The sequence below is a fragment of the Podarcis cretensis genome (assembly GCF_951804945.1).
Source record: "Podarcis cretensis genome assembly, chromosome: 3".
NCBI classification, from domain to species: Eukaryota; Metazoa; Chordata; class Lepidosauria; order Squamata; family Lacertidae; genus Podarcis; species Podarcis cretensis.
This window is the reverse complement of record NC_137172.1, coordinates 95,430,968-95,448,391: the sequence shown is the minus strand read 5'-3', so window position 1 is coordinate 95,448,391 and position 17,424 is coordinate 95,430,968. Positions and strand designations below refer to the sequence as shown.

General features: G+C 42.0%; 1 protein-coding gene across 1 annotated transcript in view; it reads left to right on the top strand.

The window, feature by feature from the left end:
* GREB1 (growth regulating estrogen receptor binding 1) overlaps positions 1-17,424 on the top strand; it is a 98,836-nt gene that overhangs the window by 11,792 nt on the left and 69,620 nt on the right. The window contains exons 5-6 of the mRNA XM_079970307.1: positions 9,960-10,207; positions 11,660-11,788. The gene's annotated coding sequence lies outside the window, so the exon portion shown is untranslated. The remainder of the gene's footprint in view (positions 1-9,959; positions 10,208-11,659; positions 11,789-17,424) is intronic.

Genomic DNA, 17,424 nt, shown 5'->3' with positions numbered 1-17,424 from the left:
AAAGTGGTCCTTGCAGTTTTATTGATGAAATTGAAGTGCGTAATCTCGGGAACCTGGAACAGAAAGCTATGTTCCCTTTTGTAGTGTTTTTCTTTTTCTTTGAATGAACTGAGTTCTCCTCTCTCAGCCCAGATTCCAACCTGCCCCCATCCCCCTCCTGAAACAAAACTTTAAGGAAATGGTGGGGAAATCAAACCTTCCAAGGTAATTGAGCGCAGTAAAGTGGTAAATGGCTGCTGAGTTTTAGGGAGCAGATTGCTGGAGACCCTGCGCTGAGTAGCTCTGGGTGTAGATAAAGGGGCTGATTCTTTCCACTCCACCCCCCACTTTTGTGTTTTTTTGTTATAAAGGAGAAGGAAATCCACAGCAACTGCTGTTAATGCGTGTGTGTAATTAGTGTCAGATTGGATGTTGGTCTATTTCACTGTCACTCCTTTCCATTCATCTGTGAACATTCCTAGAATAGGGAAACCACTTAATTTGTGACAAGTCCACACTCACACACCCAGACTCTTAAATTTCTTGATTGCATTAATATTAACTGCAGTGTGTAACTGCACTACCCCTTTGGACTTTTGCGCCCCCCTCATTTTGCTGAAACCAATGGGAGTTTTGAATGCATGTGGGGCAAGAGCAAATCCTCTATCTTACAACTAAGGCAAGGCACTCTTACTCTTTGTTTACTCACAGTTGATAGAGGTGTGTGTGTGTGGGAGTTTCTCTAACACCCTCCCCTGGCTTGAGTGTACTAATCAATGCAAGAAATTCAAGGGCATTCTCAGAATCCTGATTTATTTTCCTGACTCCCATTCTAACTTGCTTTACTTAGAATCATGCATATTGTTTTAATAATAAAACAGAGTGAGAAACAGAGAATGGAATAATTTAAGATATCCTTCAACAGTTAACAATGCGGCTTTCTGTTACTTTTCTGCTTTCATACAGAGTGTTCCATGAACACAGACACAGAAAAAGCTCACATTGAGAGTAACCTGGTTTGTACAGTCGTTCAGTTGTAATACTGCCTTGCAGTCAGGTCAGCTATAAAGGGAGCTCCATTAATGAAGGCTGAATCCTCAGTCTTATTGCCATTGTCCTATTGTTTCAAGGTGCCTGCTTGTAATTATTTATTACACGTGATGGTATAAGCCTTATTTTATAAGGGAACTTGGGCTAAGAGATGCTGACAGATTGAAGCTGAGTATTATGACTAAACAGAGATTTAGATTTAGATATGTCCAGCCCAAAACTGATAGTAAACTACTTTGGCTCACATTGGAAGTGCATTTAGATTGGACATTTTATCATTATTGTTTAAATCCAAACACTCCAACTTAAGGCTGTATTCACATTTGAGTCTAGCATTCTTGCATCAGATGGGCACAATTCACTGTTGTTGGTTTCCTATAAGCTCTTATTTTTGTTTTATTATGTGATTCTGTATTTAGACATACAGGCTTGAAAATAAAGTATCTGCAGTCCACTTGATACTTTAAAATACTTTTCCTTATTTTATTTTTTACAATAAGGACCATTTCTACCCTATTAGTGTTTGTGATACTACATGTTCTTTGCTTTTGTGCAATTATGCACTAAGTGGCATTCAAACAGCAGTACCTTGTTCTAAAATGAAGACAGATGCACTTTAAGAAAAAATACCATCTAAAATTATAAAAGCAAACAAGAATAGAACCTGACTGAGCCACTTTCCTCTGAAGGGAAAATATATTCTCCTGATGGAAAGAAGAGCTAACAGAGAAACATTTCCCTAGTCATGGTTTCTATAATATAGGTGTAGCAGAAGGAAATGTCCTACTTTGTATCTAGGGATGGGGGTGACATTTCGCAATTAAAGGTGAGTCTACCTCATTTGCACTTTCTGAAGCAACACGTGTGAAACATAGCCATCCTTTGAAATTTGCAAATCTCTGAATTTTGCAATGCAGTTCTCTAGCTAAGTAAGGTACATGCCAGGATAAAATGTACATAAATTGGCATATACTAGTGAAAATTGCATACAAAGATGCGTTATATTGGAGGGAAATGCTTTGCAAAAATGTGTATATTAGTCAAACATCCAGATATTAGGAGAAATTCACAGCAAAATACTGATGAATTTTCATGAGGACCTTAAAAGAAGTTGCAGATTGATGTAGAAATGTGGAGAACTGAATCTAAGATTAGAAAATGAGAAACTGAGAAAAACAAAATGGACAGGTCCACCCATCTGAATCTGCACTGCACCCTAATCTAATATACATAAATAAAAAGGGGTGCATAGAGCAAGGTTGTATTCACATATCTTAAGACCTTTCTATGTTATGTAGGGGCTTAGGGCCGGCTCACTTGTGAGGCAAGGTGAGGCTACTGCCTCAGGCGGCAGGATGCACGGGGCAGCAGATCCTGATGTAGATCTTTATTTCTCTCTTGTTCCTGGTGTAGGTCTTCACTCACACCTACCTTCCTGATTGGAGAGCAGACGCCATTTTGTGGTTCACCTCAGGTGCCAAAATGTTATGGGCCGGCCCTGCAGGGGCTATACTGCAATTCTGTGCACACTTATCTGCAGGTGTGTCCTTTTAAGTCAGTGGAACTTAGTAGCAGATGACTACACCATAAAAGATATTAACCGGCACCTTGAATTAGGCTCACAGGCTAATAGCTAGAAAGTACAGAAGGCTCAGATGTGGAATGATATAGCCCATGTCACCCATTTTAAACTGATTTCTCAAGCCACTTGACTTATTGAGAGAACTTGGAAATTCTGATGGTTTTCATTATTCCTAAACTAAGAAACCACTTGCTGCCATGCTATTATCCAGTCAATGGCTTCAAGAGGCAAGTAAAATTAATGCCCAGTATTGTTACATTTCAAAAGTTGTGCTTCTAAAACAGACAAAATACCTTTGAATCTGGGAGCCCAATTCACCAGGACGTTTCTCTGTGGAATCCCCATAGTGTGAATGAAACCTACACAAGGTGTTATTCTTCAGTTCATTTCAGTGGGGCTTACATAAGAGAAACACTCAGTGGATCTTTCCCTTCATTTTTGATCAGCTGATCAGTTTTCTCCTTAGCATATGATTGGCTATTCCAGCTTTTCATTAAGGAACATTATTCTGAAAACATTTTTTTTGAATGGTAGTGTAGAATTAACCGTATGCCCTTTTCCACTAGTGTGTTCCCAATTTCTTCTTTGAGATTACAGGCCCCTTCAGACATCCTTTCTATTGGGCATTCATGATTATTTGTGCTCATGGTTTTATGATCTCCTTTTCAAAACGCTTTGTGCCTCCAGATTTTTGGAGTGGACTTATAGTGTTTTAAAATGTTCTAATTTTGATCACTCTGTTTCATTTTTGTTGGATTGGTGCTGGCTAAATCTTTAGTTGGGGTTGAAGGTTACGTTAATTTGGGCATAACTGTAAACTATTATTGTTGTTGTTATTGTTACTGGTTTTTATTGATTTATTGGTTTATTTGTTGCATGTATAAGATATCTTGTTTTTTAATGTTCGATGTTTGGTTGTGTTTTATATGTTGTAAGCCACCCAGAGTGGATGGGAAAACTCAGCCAGATGGGCGGGATATAAATGTAAAAAATATTATTATTATTTAGTACATGCCCTGTAACTTCCTCCTGAAATCCTATAACCTTTTATACCACAAATGTTCTGGGTTTGTTTTTTGGTCCTGCTTTTACTGTGCTGTGGTGCAGGAGTGCCCCTCTAGATGGCAATAATGAGGTAACTTTGTGGAAGCATTGCGGAACAACTAATAAAGCGAAATGACTTGTAATTTCACCAGTGCTCCTCCACCACTGGAATGAGCCTGCTATAGTCTGGTAGTTGATATTCAGTATCCACTATCAGCATGGTGTAAAAGAAAGCAAAACACTCAAACACAACACGATAAACAGTCAAAGTGCAATCGGAGCAAAATGAAAGCATATTAACAGTGTGTTGCTAAGACGTAAAGTAGGGGTCAGCAACCTTTTTCAGCCATGGGCTGGTCCACCGTCCCTCAGACCATGTGGTGAGCAGGACTATATTTTTTGGGGGAAATGAACGAAGTCCTATGCTCCACAAATAACCCAGAGATACATTTTAAATAAAATCACACATTCTACTCATGTAAAAACATGCTGATTCCCGGACCGTCCGTGGGCTGGATTGAGAAGGCGATTGGGCCGCATCCGGCCCACGGGCCTTAGGTTGCCTACCCCGACGTAAAGCCTACTGGTTTCAGTGGGGCTTCCTTCCAGGTCATTGTGTTTAGAATTTCATCCCCTTGTCCTTATCTTACACAAGGTTCCTTAAAAAAAAAAGTGTGGTGGTGTTACAACCCAACAAGTCAGGAGACTTGTGACACTTTAAAGACTAGCATATTTATTGTAGCAAGCCTTTTTTTAGCGAAAGGGCCTGATGCATTGGTTGAACTGGACTATGAGATCACAAAAGCTTATGCCACAGTAATTTTCTTTGTTCTGAAGGTGTCACAAGATTCTTTGCTTCTTTCATTCTGCAACAGTGGAACCCCTCTGATGACTTGTTTCTTCATATGCACAGTTGTCTTCAAGATGCTACAAGCCTTTATTTGTTGGGTTTGCTGCAGCGGATTAAAGTGGTTGCTCTTCAAGAATTTAGTGTGCCCAAAGTATAGAAATACTTCCAAACCAGCAGTGTTGGTGAGATGAGCAAAAACAGTGATTGGGGCTACAATGAAGGGGTTAAAAGACCTGTCTTCATAGCCTGGGAAGAAAACAGGCAGGAACCCAGGGCTCAGTAATATGTGCTTAATCCTTGGGGCTTAAGTGTACATAACTTTGCAATGGATTGAAGCCATTGTCTTCAAGAAACTCTAAATCTTTGTCAGCCCAAAGATGTGAAGTGATTTAGTCCAAAGGCTTCTAAACCACAGAGAAGCTCTAAAATATGCCCCCTTTCCTTTTGACCTGGAAGAGCATTCTTTCAAACACAAGACTGTGGTTGGCCAGTATTATTTGTACAGGCTGGCATTCAGTAAATAGTCAGCTTAAAGTAATGCCAGATCATTGGAGAAATACACAGGAATGAAGTAACCATCTGCACAGAGTGGCTGTCTATTCTCAATGCCAGAAAATGGCTGAATGGCGGCAATACCTTATGATCATTGCTGATTGCGTATTCTAACTTTATTTATGTGTACGCAAACTCAAAATTGCCCGCTTGCTAAGAAAGAAGGTGATTTAAGTTAAACTCATGGGAAGCAATGCAGCCAGTTTAAAACTGACTAGGGGGAAATCTAGTCTGCATGGTTCCAAGATCTGGGAATCTGGAGAAAAGTGCACAGATTGTAGCACTGCTTTGAACGAGAATGAAGTCCTGAATTTGCAGATGTAGTGTAATGGCTTGTCCACACAGCCCTACAAAGAGCTCCCCCAACTGCAGTTTTGTTTTGTTTGCACAATCCTCTATAAGCACTGGAGTGTTATAACCACTGCCTGCAGGGCAGGAGATCAGGATGGGATTGCTACTTCGCACTGTCATTTTCACTTCCACATTTCACAGGCATGTAAATAAACAACGGGAGAGGGAGTTTAGATGTTGAGAGACCAGAAGCTTCTTGGAACTGGATGTAGGGAGGCAGTTCCTTGTGGGGGAAATGCTTATATTTTAAAAACAGTTTTGTTAAGCCTAAATTTAGCTGGTATTAAAGACCTCAGGGATTAAGTCACATACAGTATATCCAAAAGTAGAAGACACGTGCTGGGAGTGTGGAGGTGCAAGAGCAGATATTTGAGAGGGTTTGTGTGAATATTAAAGCCTATTGGGAGATGGCAGGATATAGCTGGACAGTACCATTTAGTTGGATATAGTTTGACAGTAGGGATGTGGGTGGTGCTGTGGTCTAAATCACTGAATCTCTCAGGCTTGCCGATCAGTAGGTCAGCGGTTCAAATCCACGCAACGGTGGTGAGCTCATGTTGCTCTGTCCCAGCTCCTGTCAACCTAACAGTTCAAAAGCATACCAGCGCGAGTAGATAAATAGGTATCACTGCGGTAGGAAGGTAAAGGGCATTTCCATGTGTTCTGGCACTCGTCATGGTGTCCGGTTGCACCAGATTTAGTCATGCTGACCACATGACCTGGAAAGCTGTCTGTGGATAAACACTGGCTCCCTTGGCCTGAAAAGTGAGATGAGCACCGCACCCCATAGTCACCTTTGACTGGATCTTTACCTTACTTTTACCTTAGTTGTACAGTATAGTTGTTTTATTTGGCAATGCCTAGACCAGAGTGTTTGAAGAGAGAGAGGGGAATAATTATCTACCTGCTAATAGTGGCCAGAATGGTGGTTAACCAAAGATGGAAATAGAAGAGTCCTATATCATTGAGGGATTTGATGATAAAGGTATGAGATGCAGCTGTAGCATACATGCTAAAACTCAGAAATATTATTAGAATTAGAGAGGGAGAACAAAAGCTTTATTGAAAAGTATTCGGTCATCATTTTGTATTGGAACAACAAGGTATAGGATGAAATCAACAATATAAATTATTGGGAGTTCAGTATTATTGAAATGCAAACTGAAATAAGAACCCAACATCAAAATAGCATAATTTTTGTTTTGTTTTGTCTGTTTAACAAAGTTTCTGTGTTTCTGTTGATTTTGGGCTGTACAGTGGTGCCTCGCAAGACGAAATTAATTTGTTCCGCGAGTTTTTTCGTCTTGCGATTTTTTCGTCTTGCGAAGCACGGACTTTGGAAAAGCTTCAAAAATCACCAAAGTCTTCAGAAACCTCAAAAAAAGCTACCACACCGCGTGCTATGAGTTGCTCCTCAAAGTGAATGCACGGTTTTAAGAAAAAGGAAACAAACTTGCAAGACAAAGGAAACAAACTTGCAAGACGTTTTCATCTTGCGAAGCAAGCCCATAGGGAAATCCGTCTTGCGAAGCAACTCAAAAAACGAAAAACTCTTTCGTTTTGCGAGTTTTTCGTCTTTCGAGGCATTCGTCTTGCGAGGTACCACTGTATTCAACAAACTCATTGTACTAGTGGGAGGCAGCACAAAAATTTCCACTAGCGCCCTCCTCAGATCTGTGCCAGTGGGTCAGGATAACCCCCAGAACAGCACACAGGCAGAGAGAGGAGATCGTTCTGTTGGGCAAACATAAATGCTTGTGCTGATGGAACAATCTCCTAAGCACATTGTTGAATGCAACCCTTTGTATTTTAGGGGTCTCGGTGGTGGTAACAACAACAACAACAACAACAACAACAACAACAACAACAACAACAACAATATCTAAAGGACACAACTTGGGTGTTCCCCAGGGCTGCCAGAAAGGCATCCGGTGGAGCACCAAGTTGTGAGGAGGTGGTTAGAGAGGGTCTGATCCATGCGCTGCAGATTACAGATTCTGCAGCAGAGGTCCAATTTTTAATATTTTATAAAAAATCAGATACTTGGGTGAGAAAAAAGCCCAGGGTGAGAGGTATTGCTGAGCCCAGCAGACTTCAGGTGGCTTGGTGAGAAAGGAATGACTCAATAGTAGGTTATATGCTTTCATGCATAGTAATCCAAGAAGAGTTTGGATTTGATATCCCACTTTATCACTACCCAAAGGAGTCTCAAAGCGGCTAACAATCTCCTTTCCCTTCCTCTCCCACAACAAACACTCTGTGAGGTGAGTGGGGCTGAGAGACTTCAGAGAAGTGTGACTGGCCCAAGGTCACCCAACAGCTGCATGGGGAGGAGCGGAGACCCGAACCCAGTTCACCAGATTACAAGTCTACTGCTCTTAACCACTACACCACATTGGTCAACCCACTCTCTCCAGTTAAATAATTTCAAGTAGTAGAGCTTAGAGAGACTTCTGCTTGAACCACTGGAGAGCTGTTATAAATTCATGACCTTGACTTTCTTTCCGGAGTCTTTATGGAAAATGTTTCAGAATTGCTATATTACCCACAACTCCTTAATCCAGTTCTAGGAATGGAAATGGACCACCCTGTTGTAATTTAGCAAAACCATTCTGCTTCTTACAGTTACCTCATGTCCTTTGCTAAAATAAGCAGAACATCTCCCAGTATTTTCGAACTCCAAACTTGTTTTTGTTTGTTATTATGTCATTTATTTTTGTGTACTGTTTATATTGTAAGCCACCCGTAGACCTTCAGATGAAGGGCGGTATAGAAGTTTAATTAATAATAATAATAAATCTCAGATGTTACCACATGGGGGTGCATTTGATTAAATTATCATTGAACCAGGAGAAGAGATTCAATTGTGATGACTTTACCATGCTGAAATCTAAAGAGTGTGTGTGTGTAATTTATTTATTTATTAAAAATGCTACAATATAATACAAAAATCTCCACACAGTTTACATAAAAAACCCCCAAAATATAACAAATTAACAGCCAAACAATTGTGTATCACAAACAAAACTCACCAGTATACAGAACCAAAAGAAATGTAAAATTAAGAATCCAAGAAAACTTGGGCAAATATATGTATTTCTAAGAGGCTTTTAGAGGTCATTACTGTCTCTGCCTTACACATTACCCTAGGAAGGGAGGGCATTCCAGGAGGTGGGTGTTATCACTGAAAAAGGCCTCTTCCCTTTTGTAACTAAGCTACAAGTCACTGGTTGATAAACTACCAGCAGGGCTTCCTTGGAATTTATTGAAACTCATCTTAGTCTGCACGGGAGAAGGCAGTTTGCTACGAGTTGCTGGTATTTAACACTTTAAAAAAAATGAAGAACTTTGGAGATGCAAACTTTATGAACTGCAGAGTTAAAGCATAAAGCCATAAAATGGAATAAATGAGGAATTGAGTAACTCTTGTCCTTATTGTCCCCCAAAACCATATTAGACCAATGAACAGGATCTCTCATGTTTTTGTTTTTTGAAAAAAATATGCATACCAACTATGAGATCGGGATTCAGATCAGGACTATTTTATTGGCTAACCATTTCCATATGTGCTATTTTCCTTACTGAGCATCTCTCCCTAGACCGCAGCTGCTGTTTTCTTGAATCTCAGTCTCTCCCGATCCTGGTAACTTGGGTGGAAGGGATGGCAGACTCTTTTTTGTTTTTTTTTATAGCAGGGCCAGGGAATCTGCAGCCTTCTGGATGTTGCTGGACTCCAACTCCCATCATCCCCAGCCAGCATTGTCAGGAATGATGAGAGCTGTAGTCTAGCAACATCCCTGATTTCGACAAGGAGCTCAAAGCAGCTTGCATGAGCTGATACCTTTTTAACTATGCAACAACCATGTGAAATAGCTCAGGCTGCATTTTAGCGCCTAGTCCAAGGTCAGCAGAGGAGCCAAGGGGAGATTTGAACTCAAGTCTCTCTCCTCCAAGTTCAAACACATGCTCCAGCATACCACACTGCCTCTCAGAGTCAAGTTTAATTGGATCTTCCTCTCCTTTTGTCTCCCCAAGACATCCTTCAGGGAGAGTCTTGAAGAGCCATAGTCCAGTTCCTTGTCACCTAAGTCTCTTCTCAAGACTAGCTGTGGCCCCCACCCCAACCTCAGATTTATAAATAGGAGTGGTCAGTTGTCACAGATGGGAAACCGCAACAATGTTTTCGGGACAAATGACTGGAACTCCTTTCAGCCCCCACCTCATGGGTCAGCATGCCTTCCTCCCCAAGGCTATCGCTCTGGTAATTTATCCTCTGAGGATTACACAACAGCTGCAGATATTATTCTCATCTTTGAGACCCCCCTCCCCCTGCGGGTGAATTAAAGCAGATGTATGGAGCAATCGAGAAATGTATCCCAGGAAATTAGAATGCATAATGTGAGTATGGCGATGGTGGTCTCTCGCAGAGAAGAAAGACATAATGAATGCATGTGTCAGTGAGAAAAGAAATCATGCATAAATTAGAAACTCTTAAACCAAGCATCCATCAATGGTTTACTGTGTGTCCAAAACAGGTTCTCTCCCTTGTAGGAAGGAAGGTGCATTTTGAGTCTTGAGGAGTACATTAAAAGAGAATGGCATGATGGGAAAAGTAAAGAAATCATTTGCTGAATAGCTGAATTTGGAAAGAATTTTTGACACAGCTGACAACTCTTCCAATGAGATCTTTGTGAGGGAGAGCAAAGGTCAGGGTATGGGACCCTTTGGGATATCAAAAGGTGCTGAGAAGAATAGCTGGGAGTTGCAGCAGCCCAGAGAGTCCTCTTTTGTTTTCATTGGTCAGTCGCTGAGGATGATGCCTGTGGACATCAAAGCAACAGCGAAACACTGTTATCTAACTCCATCCTTTGCCCCCCCCACCATGTAATTGGCCAGGGTGGGGGTGGGGAAGAAGAAACAATGGTGGGGGAAGCTGTGAAAGTATTGTGTGCTGGAGAAAGAACAGATAAAGAACATTTGTATCAGCCAGCAAAACTAGCTCTGCATTTGTGAAAATAGAAGCTGGGGGAACAGCGTATAGCTTTTGTGGCATTCAGTGACCAGAGTTTTCAGAAAAAGCAAAGGTTCTCCATTTGTAAATGGTTTAGCAGAGGTCTGCATCACTCCAGCGAAGGTAGCATGCTGAGAAGGCACCACACAGCTATATCCCACCCCACACTTTGCATTTCAACTATGTATTTATTTTAAACTAGTCAGGAATTATGGGAATGATCTGAAGGTAGTTTGGCTCTCGCTCAAGAGCTAACAGCTATTGCAAGCTGCATTTCCTCATACTCTACTCCCTTCCCTGAGGCCAAAAATGCCTCTTTCAGGTCACAGATACAGATGGTGCTGCTCTGACCCAGTGATATTAAAGTTGGGTTTGGCCTGGGAATCCTCTGATAGATCTTTCAAGTTGTTGCCTCAAGCACAGTTACTTTTGGCAATGTGATTATCATGAGTTGCACTGTTTGCTGGCAGCATGGCACTGCAAAAATGCAATGTTATGCTAGTGTTGTCAGTAGTGTAAAAATGATGGGGGGGGGTTCACCATCTTCTGTCCAAGAGATGGCTCATCTCTCAGCTTTGTGAAGTATTGCCCCAGGTGTTGCCAAACTTTGGGGGGCCCGTGGGCACATTCAGGAACTTGAAAGAGAGCCATGAGCACCACCCCAGCTTCCCTCCCCTGGGACACCCTGACCTCATCCACACTCTGCAAGGCAGATAGAAAGATTCACAGCATGTGCACACATGCCAGTACACACACAAACACCCGCATGCTCTTCTTTTCTGTGGGAAGTGAGTAAAAGTCAGATCCAGCAAAATTAATTCATCCTATTGATTTTGCTATTGGGTCAAAGAGAGCCAGTGTGGTGTAGTGGTTGAGAGCGGTAGTCTTGTAATCTGGGGAACCGGGTTCCCGTCTCCGCTCCTCCACATGCAGCTGCTGGGTGACCTTGGGCCAGTCACACTTCCTTGAAGTCTCTCAGCCCCACTCACCTCACAGAGTGTTTGTTGTGGGGGAGGAAGGGAAAGGAGAATGTTAGCCGCTTTGAGACTCCTTAAAGGGAGTGAAAGGCGGGATATCAAATCCAAACTCTTCTTCTTCTTCGTCTCCCCAAACCACCATCTAATTCAAGCTTACATTGATAGACTGCACAGTGGATCTGGTACTTGCCAGCACCATGAAAGCATTAACCCAAGGTACAGATCCTCATAGATCCTCATGGTTTTTTTGTTTTTTTACATAGGATAACAACAAAAGCATCAACAAATTGCGGAACATGTCTGTGGACAGATGATTTTGTGGTGGATTTGATGGAGTCCCTTGTAAAAATAAGGAGGATCTATAAGGAACTGTGCCTCAATTCCATGTTCAGGTATGAAAAGTTGCTAACTTTGGTATTCTGATGATGATTTCATCTTTGTTGCCTTTCATTATATGTGATGGATTTCAAATATTGTACTTGGCACAAAAAACCGGCAGTGTAAAACTGCAGTTCATTCACCATGAATGAATAGTTAATCATTAAAGATAAACGTAAGGCACTTAATCTTTAACGCAGGCTCAAACTATAACAGGTTGGCACTGATTCATGGAGTGATTTTCTTTAGGCGCCTGCTCTGTAATCACCCCCTTCAGACTATTTTCTTGCTGTGTTTGGTACTAGAACTCTCTGGCCAGTTCTTCTGCTAATGGACAACATGAGGTGCTGAGCTGTGGTCTGTGAGGCAACAAGTTGTGCTGTACATGCTGTCTCTCCAGAATGCTGTTTCGTTCTTTCCTCTGTTTATGTAATTTTTGTCCTCTCTCTTTCATTCTCTCTCTCTCGCCCCCCGTTTAAAGCTCATTTCTTATACCCATGAGGCTGTTCTTCCCTAACATGTCTCTTGGTTGCTAAAAAGGCTTCCCTAGGAAGCAGCAGTGAATTTGGAGGACTTATAGTGGATTTTTTGCTTAATTAATGAAGAGAGGTTCTGGCCTTGGGGCCTCTGGTTATTTTCAGAACCCAAGAACGTAACTAAGGTTACATTTAACACCATGCATTTTAATCACTATGGCACCAGTTTCAAAAGTCACAGCTTCCCCCAGAACATTCTGGAAACCCTTATCCCCTCCTAGAACTACAATTCTCAGAGTGATTTAGCAATCCCTTATCACAGGGAACTTTGGGGATGGCAGCTGCATGAGGGGAATGGAGGGGGCGTGTCTCCTAACAACTCTCAGCACCCATAGTGGCATTCCTGTATCAGGAAATTTTTAATGTCGGATGTTTTACAATTTTTTATATATGCTGTAAGCCACCCAGAGTAGCTGGGGAAACCCAGCCAGATGGGTAGGGCATAAATAATAAAAGTATTAGTATTATTATTACAGTGGTACCTCAGGTTACATACGCTTCAGGTTACATACACTTCAGGTTACAGACTCCGCTAACCCAGAAATAGTGCTTCAGGTTAAGAACTTTGCTTCAGGATGAGAACAGAAATTGTGCTCCGGCGGTGTGGCGGCAGAAGGAGGCCCCATTAGCTAAAGTGGTGCTTCAGGTTAAGAAAAGTTTCAAGTTAAGAACAGACCTCCGGAACGAATTAAGTTCTTAACCCGAGGTACCACTGTGTTATCACTATTACTATTACTACTACTACTACAGCTCCCATAATTCTTTGGGGAGAAAGTCATGACTGTTTAAAGTAGCATCAGTGCTTTAAATGCATGGTGTGGATGTTTTCTCCTGCTCTCGAGGATAAGACTTGAACCATTGGCTTCAAGTTACGAGAAAGGAGATTCTGACTAAATATCAGGAAAAACTTTCTGACAGTAAGAGCTCTTTGACAGTGGAACAGTCTGCCTCAGGAGGTTGTGGACTCTACTTCCTTGCAGGTTTTTAAGCAGAGGTTGGATGGCCATCTGTCATGGTTGCTTTAGCTGAGATTCCTGCGTTGCAGGTGACCCTTGGGGTCTTTTCCAGCTGTACAGTTCTATGATCATATTTGGCCGAAGACAATAGGCACCTTTGGTAGGCAGAACAAAAAGAAAAAGCAACCTCCAGCATGTTGCTTAGGGCTCAGGGAACACAATGGCTGCTTACCGTCCTTCTTGGTGAGTGGCAGTCTGACCCTCCCGGATGTGCTGTGCCGTCTTTGCTTGTTCCCCATCCCCCTCGGCCCCCCTTGCCAAACCCATCCATTCAAATTGGCCAATCCATGGCGGCCGGGGGGAGGGGGAGGCATGACAAGCCGACCTGAGGGCAGCAGGCCCTCCCTCCATCTTTTTAGCCTAGCCGGCTCCTGAGCCCAGCATCCAGTCGGCTGGGAGCGTACAATTCAAGTAGTTAGTCCCAGTCCCTTGCCAGACTGCGCGTAATTCATTCAACGCGCTGTGCTGTTCACACATTTTCACCCATGGCTGCCACGCTATACAAAAGCTGGCTAACCTCTTAGTGGTACATGTGGCATGTTAAACCATCACAGTTACCTCAAACCTTTAAAGCAGGGCTGTCACCCAGCCGAAGTACTTGTGGTTCACTGGTGACTGGTGAGAGAATTATGCACTCCAACTCCCATCAGCCTCATCCAGCAAGGATGGTTGTCAGGGACAATTGGAATACACAGTCCAGCAACATCTGCAAGGCCCCGGGTTTCCCGCCACTGTCTCGATTCATTAACCATGTGGATCTAATTAAATTAGCCAGTGGTGTTTGTGAGTGAAAACAATAGCTCAGAAGAAAACATCATGCTTTCTTTTGCTTTCACAACACGAGCAAGCCATCCTTTCCTTTTAAAAAGATAAATGCTAAGGCTACAATCCAATATGCACTTACCTAGGAGTAAGATCCACTGAATGCAGTGGGACCTACTTTTGAGTAAGCACACATACAATTGTGCTGTAAAATTTCCATCTCTGTTTTGTTTAGAAGAGATGCTGCACATAAATTAAAATGGACATGTTGGCGCTTCGATTAATTAAAATTAGCATGTTGCTGCCTGCTGCTGCAGCTTCAAAACCTTAATATTCACGTTGAATGTAATTGCTAGGAGTGCCTGTTGGAGTGGGGGGTGGTTTTGTCCAGTAGAGAGATATAGGAGACTTGGATGCAGGAGAATTGGTATCAAATCTCAGTCTTGGGCTCCTTTCTGGCTTTGGGCAAATCGCAGATTCTCTTTCAGCCTTAGTTAATAAACTGCATATCCTATCACAGGGGTTCCCAAACAGTTGTCCATTGACCACCAGTAGTTTGTAAGCTAAATATTGTACCTATTATTAATTCTATTCTTGTTGCTTCTTTTATTTCTTATGTTGTGTTCTGCCATTTGGATTCTGTGGAATTATAATTGCTGCAACAGGCAGGAAAGTCATTAAGGGGGTCCATCAAGATCCTCTGTCAATTAGCTTCCGGACCAAATTCAAAGTGCTGGTTTTGACATATAAAGCCTTAAACAGCTCAGGACCACAATACCTGCCTGCGCCGGTGTAAACCATCCCATACTCTGCGTTCATCATAGAAGCATAGAGTTGCAAGGGACCCTGAGGATCATCGACCCCCTGCAATGCAGGAATATGCAGCTGTCCCATATGGGGATTGAACCTGCAGCCTTGGTGTTCTCAGCAACATGCTCTAATCATCTGAGGCCCTTCTTCGTGTGTCCCGTCCTTGTGAAGTCCAGAGGGTGCCAACACGTGCATGAGCCTTCTCTGTGGTGGCCCCCCATTTGTGCAATGCCCCAGGGAGGTTCTCCTGGTACTTTCATTATACATTTTTAGACACCAGGCAAAAACATTCCTCTTCAACCAGGCCTCTGGCTTATTAATATTCCACAGCATTTTAAATGTGTCTGTGGGAAGGGGGTGGGTCTTGTTTTGCTGTTTTGTTTTACTTATTTACTTTTTTTAAAAAAAATTAATTTATTGCTTTAAAATCAAAACTTACACAACAAAAGCTTGAAAAAAGAAAAAAAGAAAAGAAAAAGAAACCAAAGAAACACAATACATCTCTTACAAACAAAAAAACCCAATAGAACAATACATCACAAATTTACAAAAATGTTCCATCAACTTCCGACTTCCTTGATATGGGTTCTGTGTTTTCTTAATTACTTGCCTCTCTTTTTCAATAAACTTTATCCTTATTAAATCTTGTTTGACTTCATTATACCTTAATCAGTTCCGAGAGTTATTCGAAGCATTCTAAAGTTTTTATATGGGGACACTGTTCTTTTAAATATTTTCTATAGCTTTCCCATTCCCTTTTGAACTTTTGGGTTGAACGATCTGTGATCTTTTCCATCATATATGCTAGTTCCATGTATTCAAGCATTTTCCCTTGCCATTCCTCTTTTGGTGGAGTTTTATCTCCTTTCCATCCTGTGGCAATCAGCATCCTCGCTGCTGTTGTTGCATACAGAAAGATCCTTCTTTCCTCCCTTGGGATGTTTGATGCCATTATACCTAATAGGAAGGCTTCAGGTTTTTTTTTTTTATTATTAAACTTTATTTTGAACAGTTTTTTTAAAAATTCATTGTGTATAAGTTCCCAAAAGGTCTTAATTCTTTTGCACCCCACCCACCTGTATTTTAGTCTGTGAACTGCCCAGAGATCTGACAATGAAGGTTGGCATATAAATCTAATAAATAAAATAAATTATTTTCAAGTGGTCCTTGTGGAGGTGGGGGGGAGTTTGGGAACTTTGGTTCCAAGTACAGGGGCAGAATAACATGCAGTACGGTCTGCCATGATCATGAATAAAATAAGGGCTGTGGTCTTACTTTTAGAATTTTTGGCACATGCTGGTGAGAGAGTCCAGTCCTTCCTAAACTACCCTCTTAACCTCTCCCCTCAAGTTATTCTCTGCAGCCAATCTTACTTCTGAGGAGAAAAGGGACTCACTGAGAGCAGACTGCAAGTAGGGTAGCCACAGGCAGGGGAAGATTTAGTGAACCCCATTTGTGTGCCCTTTTGGCTCTAAAATTAGGTTATACCCAGTGCTATTTTTCTATAAAAAGAGATGTTTGGCTCTCACCATGAACACCTCCCTTGTTCTCTTATAATGGCAATGGTGCCCACCTAAGAGGTGCCAGAACATTCTGGTGAGTTCTGGCTGGAAAAAACCCACCCTGCTTTATATGTGATTTGGGCAGATCAGCTGCTGTCATGTCTAAATTTGCCCTTAGCCCAATCTCACACTTGGTGGGTGGCCTTAGGCTAGCCAGTAACCTGCAGCTTCCCGCTCAGCCTAACTACAATTTACCCTTGCGGCAAGAGTCAAGCTAATTTTCCAGGGTCATTATAAAGATTGCTATCTAGGTGAAACACAGCATTGATATAGAGCTTTTTTGTCCCACCCCAGGGTATTATTTAGGGATGAGGCATTTTGTGGGTTAAGCTTTTTTTTTTTGCCTTGGATGATTTTTGTGTGTGCATTCATCAGAAGTTTTAATAAATAGGTTGGCAACCTCAGGCATACCTCAAAACCCACAGCCAGTTTTCTAAGCCATTACAGGTCAAGAAGTCCTTTCCACAAACAGAACGGTATGTCCTTTACCATTTTTACAAAAATATATTTATCCTGTGGGGTTGTTGGTTGGTGTTTTCTCCCCTCCCCACCCCAGTTTAAATCTTATTTCTTTCTGTTCTTTTTTGCGGGGGAGGGGGATGATTCAGGGTGGAGAATGAATCACGAGGCCTCTCAACCACTGGGGCTTTATGTAGTATCCTGGGGCACTAGGCTCTACAGCTCTAGCTGTTTATGCCCTACCTCCCTAGAAGATGGTCTCTCCCCCTGTATCCTGTTGTGGCATGACCAAGAATGCCACACAAGTGCTCACTTTCTACCACAAAGCCACACACACACATCCCAAAACAGAGAGGGAGAGAATCTCAGCGACCTCTCATGACTACGGAAAGGTGTAGTTCTGGAGAAATGAACGTCTAGTCCCATCTTGTTCCACAGTTGGGGTCCAGGGCCACTAGCTACAACAGATACCAAACTTGCTTGTACGTTATGTACGTCAGAAAAC